Source organism: Odocoileus virginianus, chromosome 12 (assembly GCF_023699985.2).
Source record: "Odocoileus virginianus isolate 20LAN1187 ecotype Illinois chromosome 12, Ovbor_1.2, whole genome shotgun sequence".
Taxonomy (NCBI): domain Eukaryota; kingdom Metazoa; phylum Chordata; class Mammalia; order Artiodactyla; family Cervidae; genus Odocoileus; species Odocoileus virginianus.
The window spans coordinates 64,866,435-64,872,661 of NC_069685.1; the positions used below are offsets into that span (position 1 = coordinate 64,866,435).

The window sequence follows — 6,227 nt, forward strand, 5'->3', positions numbered from 1 at the left end:
TTTTTAAGTCTCCATTGAATTTGTTATGATACGGCTTCTCTTCTGTTTTGGTTTTTGGCTGTGAGGCATGTGGGATCTCAGCTCCCTGACCAGGGGTTGAACCCACACCCTCTGTGTTGGAAGGTGAAGTCTTTTTTTTTTTCCTCTCAAAGTTTTTGTTTTGTGTTGGTGTAGAGCCGATTAACAATGTTGTGATAGTTTCAGGGGGATGGGGAAGGGGGTCAGCCAAGCCTATGCAAGGAAGGCTAAGTCTTAACCACTGGACCATCAGGGAAGTGCCTACAACCCAATTTTTAAATGGGCAAGGGATTTAAAAAGACTTTTCTCCAAACCGGATATAAATGGCCAATAAGTATGTGAAAAGATGTCAGTGTCATTAGCCATCAGGAAAATGCACGTCCAAACTACAGCGAGATGCCACTCCACCTCCACGAGGGCATCTGCAGTCAGACACAGACAATGCGTTTGACTTACTGGACGGGGAGAAGCAGGAGCCCTTGTGCGCTGCTGGGGGGAACGAAAGAGGGTGCATTCAGCCACTTAGGGAAAAGAATGTCTCTTCCTCAAATGGTGAGTGTAGAAATCCCAGACAACCAGCAGTCCCACTCCTGGGTATGCACGCCAGAGAACTGAAATCAAGTGATCACACAAAAGCCTGCACACAGATGTTCACAGAAGCATTCATGCACAATAGCCCGAATGGGGAAGCAAGCCAATTGTCCATCAACAGGAAATGGATTTTAAAACGTGGTCTGTCCATATGATGGAATATTATTCAGCCAGAAAGAGAGATGAGGTATTGATGCATGCTGCAACGTGGATGAACCTCAAAATCATTATGCCCCATGAAAGTCAGTCAGAAAAGGCCACGTATGTTTCCTTTATATGAAATGTCCAGAAAAGGTGAATCCATAGAGACAGAGAGTGGATTAGTGGTTGCCAGGGGCTGGGGGGTCTGGGGACAGGCAAGAAGTGATAGCTTATGGATAGGGTTTCTTTGGGGGGTGGGGATGAAAATATTTTTTTAACTATCAAACAGATGATTTCACTGTCTTATAAATGTACTTAAACCACTGAATTATGGCTTTTCTTATAATTTATTTACTTTTTATTTGTTTATTTATTATTTTTGGCTGGGCTAGAGCTTCACTGCTGCGTGGAGGCTCTCCTCTGGTTGTGGCCGGCAGGCTACTCTTCATTTGCGGAGAACAGGTTTCTCGCTGTGGTGGCCACGCGGGCTCCAGCAGTTGGATATAAGTCCTTGAACTATATACACTTTAAATGCACTTGATGGGCACTTCCCTGGTGGCGCAGTGGATAGGAATCTGCCTGCCAATGAGGGGAACGCAGGTTCGACCCCTGGCTCGGGAGATCCCACATGCCTCGGAGCAACTAAGCCCGTGTGCCACAAGTACCGGAGCCTTTGTGCCTAGAGGTACACAGGCGGCACCGAAATTCCGTGGACAGGGCACGCTGATGCCCGGCCCGTAGAGAGTGGCCACGAGCACTCACCCACCAGCCACTGGGGCAGACGGCGGCGCAGATCTGCATGTCACAGGGTGACTCTGAGGGCGGTTGGGAAACTCACGTTACATAAATGCTGGGTGAGCAAGGCTCTTCCAGGGCCCCTGTGAGGTCAGCGAGGTCACCCTTGGCCTGGGGGTCATCTGACTCAAGACCTGCCAGGGTGCTCCTGGGACCTGGTGTGTCCGTGGGGATGGGACTGCATGCCCTTCCCTGCACCCAGTGGTTCCCCCAAATCGGGGGACTGACCCCCGCTTCCAGGAGCCTGAACACTATTCAGGGAAGTGCAGAGAGAGAGGAGAGGGACTTGCTTTCCTGCAGCAGCCTCACCTTAGCCGTCAGCTGTCAGCCCCCAGACCAGGCCCTGCCACAGGGAACCCCCCCCCCCCAGGCCAAGGTGAACATGGGGCTGCTTCATCGACTCTGAGGTGTGCTGGACAGGAGCTGAGCCTACAGATGACTCCACCGCTGGGCCACCCTCTTTGAGCCCAGGGTCTCCTCTGTGAGGTTCTGGGACAGGAGAGATGACCACAGAGGGTCTGCAACCCTATAAAGTGCCATAGGGTCCCGTGGCAGCTCCAAACACTGAGATGTCGCCGTAAATAAAAGCAAACCTAAACATCCAGCCTCCTGCCAATGCAGGAGACAGAAGAGACTCAGGTTCAATCCTTGGGTCGGGAAGATCCCTTGGAAGAGGGCATGGCATCCCACTCCAGTATTTCTGCCTGGGAAATCCCATGGACAGAGGAGCCTGGCGGGCTACAGTCCGGGGTTGCAAAGAGTCGGACACGACTGAGTGACCTGGCAAACATCCAGGAGGATCAAGGAATCCAGTGAATGGAGTCCTGGCTTTTCTCACGATGACAACCCATGAGGCCTATTTTGAAACATCACATTCTTGCCAAAGATGTTTTGGTGCTCCAGGCACGTGCTGTGTGCCCAGTGGTGACAATCAGGCTCATTTCTGCAGCTCTTCTGGGGGCCAGGACCAGGCCTCTCTCCTGGGTCAGCTCCCTGCATCCTTGAAACCCTCTATTGAGGCAGAGCCCATGGTCCTTGCCCTGCAGTTGGGGAAACTGAGGCCTGAGAGGTGGGAGCTTGCGGAAAGGTGCACAGCTGGGAGCAGGCAAAGACGCCACAGAAACAAACGCCAGCGGCTCCCAGAGCGGGGAGCTGGGAGGTCCGCTCTCACGGGGTTGGCTGCCTGGGGACGCTGGGGGCGGAGGTGGGGATTTCCAAGGCTCTGCACAGACATCGCTGAAATTGTGAATTCCACAGTGAAACCTGTGAAATTCCAGGTTTCGTTGGCAGAAAGGCAGAAAAGAAATGCTACAAATTCCAGGTCGAGAGAATTGTAAGGGCAAGGAGGACCTCATGGAACAGTTTACAGGATGAAGGGTGTGGCTGGAAGTTGAATGGGGAGGTTGCGGGGAGGCGCGGGGAACTACCCTGGAGATCCAGAGATTAAGAATCCCTCTTGCAGTGATGCCTGCGATGCAGGGGACGCAGGTTCGATCCCTGGTCATTGAGTAACTAAGGTCCCACCTGTAGCAGGCAATTAAGCCCGCAATGAAGATCTTGTGTGCTGCAGCCAAGACCCAACACAGCCAAATCAACACCAAGCCACCCTCCAGAGGTGCTTGCACAACACAGCCTGGTCTGATCCTCTTGCTCAAAACACTCCCTGGCTTCCTGTTGCCTCTTGGATAAGGCCAAAGTCATCGCCACAGCCCCCAGCCCCTGCCCCCCTCCCCAGCTTCACCCAACACCTCTCCGGCCTGCCCGCCACTCTCTCTGACCTTCCTCAGCCCCCAGAGGAGCCGAGCTCCTACCCCAGGGCCTTGGCACATGCTGTACCCACTGCCTGAACACCCCTCCTACTGAATTGCCATCGGACACCAACTTTCAGTTCTTCAAGTAACCTTCCTCTACCCCAGCCTAGTTTCCGAACTCCCGCCCCACGTCAGACATACCCCTCTCTGTAGCATTCTTCAGAACCGTAAACTTCTACAACTGTGGGGTTGTGTCCCCAGCCAGACTGTAAATTCCAAGAGGGTGTGCACTGTTGGTGGTGGTTCCCCATCGCCTGTCTCCAGAGCATGGCCAAGGCCTCGGAATGTAGTAGTGAAAGCGAAAGTGTTACTCGCTCTGTCCTGTCCAACTCTTTGCAATGCCATGGACTGCAGCCTGCCAGGCTCCTCTGCCCATGGGGATTCTCCAGGCAAGAGTACTGGAGTGGGTTGCCATTTCCTTCTCCAGGGGAACTTCCCCACCCCGGGATCGAACCCAGGTCTCCCGCATTGGCAGGTGGATTCTTTACCATCTGAGCCACCAGGGAAGCCCTGGAATGCAGTAGGTGCTCAATAAATCCTTAATGAGTGGATGGATGCACGACCGTGCAGATGCGGCTACGGGGCCCAGGCGCATCCCCAGCCGCCATGTAGAGACCCCTGCAGCCGGGCCTCTACAAGTGTAGGCCTGCTTCAACGCTGGGTGGGACCAGGCCTCTTGGAGCCTTTCCAGTGCCCTCTTTCCGAGGAACGTCAGAATCGCATCACTCACAGTACACCAAGGCATGTGATCCCTCCTTTTCAGGAAGCCTCGATGGTTAAAGATGCTGACTTTTTCTTTTATGATGATTTTTCAAAAGTGAATTCAACATCTATTCTTTCAGCCTCTGCAGATTTCAACACTTCCCTGCAAAAACAAACTGAAAAGGAAAAAGGCAAAGCATTTCTCCCACTTCCTTTCAAGAATGCATTTCAGGACAAATTCTACATAAGGCTCGTAGAAAGGCGCCAGCCTCCGCTGGAGGGGACAAGCCTACCATCCCTCATTCAACCTCTAGGTAATAAAGAACCTGCTGCATGTGTGGGGCACCAGGCCAGGTGCAAGTGATAAATCCCCAAGAAAGACAAGGCTTACTCACAGGTGAGTGAAATTACTGTGAAGCCTGGAGGGACCTGGAAGACTCATTTGCCAGGCTGCCTGTTTCTTGCTGCAGGAGTGAATGCTGACCCAACCTGATCGTCGTGGTACCCCGGGATCTAGCAATGCACCTGCATCCTGTCTGCCCCCGCCCTGCTGCCCTCCCCGCCCCCATCAGTGTCCTTTCCGGGACTGATGGTGAGACCCAGGAGACACGCCTCCCTGGCATGGCTGGAGTTTCTGAACCGGGATGTCACAGGTGAGAGCGGGGTCCTGCAACGGGGGCGAGAACGTGGCTGGTGCAGCCAGAGAGGCCGAGGGATTTTCCTGAGCCCCTGGTCCCTGCACGAAGTCAGGTTGCAGCTACACAGGACGTGCCAAGAGGCCAGTTCTGCTAGCTGAGCTGGCTTCCCAGTACCTCGGGGAGTCCTCAGTCCTCAGGGTGGAGGGCGTGGAGGGAGGAAGTGGGATGGCTGAGCCTGCTCTGGGTGCCAGCTGCAGCCCAAACTCACCAGCTTTGCTTGGCAACTGGAAGGAGATAGGGGAACAGGCTGGGGGCCCCATGGGGCTGTCTACAAAGTGGTAAATGCTTGAGGCAGGATTCGCTTTGCAGAGATGCCGATTGCGGGCCCTGGAGGAAATGACCTGGGATGGGCACTGGGAAGGCTTGCTTTCTTCCTCTTCCTGTTCTTGGGGACACGCTAAGGAAACTCTGAGCATTCATTCTGATATGGAGACAGAAACATCCTCCAGGTCTGAGGGGAGAAAAGTCTTGCTCTGTCCAAGGGCCGACTGGCTGGTGGCCATTCAGTTGGGTGACAGTGTGTGTCCCTTTGGGGCCATCCACAGAACAAGCACGTGAGGAAGACAGCAGGGCACTGAACACAACTGCTGTGCACCCCACGGGCAAGGAGGCAGAGCTTAAACAGGCAAAGGTGGGAACGACCCGAAAGTCCGTCAGCGAATAATGGATAAAAAACAGTGGTTATGTCATACACATTGCAGTGTATAAAATAGGTAACTGGTGAGCATCTACTGCGAGAATTCCTGTCTAGTTCAGGGGGCTCTACTCGGTGCTCTGGGGCGACCTAAATGGGAAAAAGTGTTAGCCACTCAGCTGTGTCTGAGTCTCTGTGGCCTGCCAGGCTCCTCTGTCCATGGGACTCTCCAGTCAAGGATACTGGAGTGGGAGTTGCATTTCCTTCTCCAGGGGATCTTCCTGACCCAGAGATTGAACCCGGGTTCTCCTGCATCGCAGGCAGATTCTTTACCGTCTGAGCCACCAGGAAGGCCCAGCCTTAACGGGAAGGAAGTCCAGAAAAGAGGGGATATAGGTATGCATACAGCTGATTCACTTTGCCATAAAGCAGAGACTAACACAACATTGTAAAGAAACTATACTCTGATAAAATTTTTAAAAAGTGGTTATGTCCAAAAAACATGATTCTGTCATGCATTGGAATATTATTCAGCCATGAAAAAGAATGGAGTACTAACATGTGCGTTCACCTGTATGTGCCTCAAAAGCATCACGCTGAGTGAAAAGGCTAAACATCAAAAGTCACATATGAGATGACTGCATTTGCAGGAAATGTCCAGAATAGAGAAATCCATAAACACACTCTGGTGATTGCCAGGGGCTGCGGGAGGGGAATGGGAAGTGACAGCTGAGCGGTACAGGGTTTCCTCTTGGGGTGATGAAAGTGTTCTGGAATTAGATGAGGTGATGGTTGCTCAACACAATGCGCTAAATGCCCCGGAGGTAGCTCTTCACT

At 52.9% G+C, this 6,227-nt stretch overlaps 1 long non-coding RNA gene across 1 annotated transcript; it reads left to right on the forward strand.

The window, feature by feature from the left end:
- The first annotated feature begins 995 nt into the window (after positions 1-995).
- LOC139037830 (uncharacterized) lies at positions 996-5,876 on the forward strand. Its single transcript, XR_011490759.1, has 3 exons — positions 996-4,455; positions 4,529-4,711; positions 5,663-5,876. It is a non-coding gene; the product is annotated as an uncharacterized lncRNA (long non-coding RNA).
- The last annotated feature ends 351 nt before the right edge of the window (positions 5,877-6,227 follow it).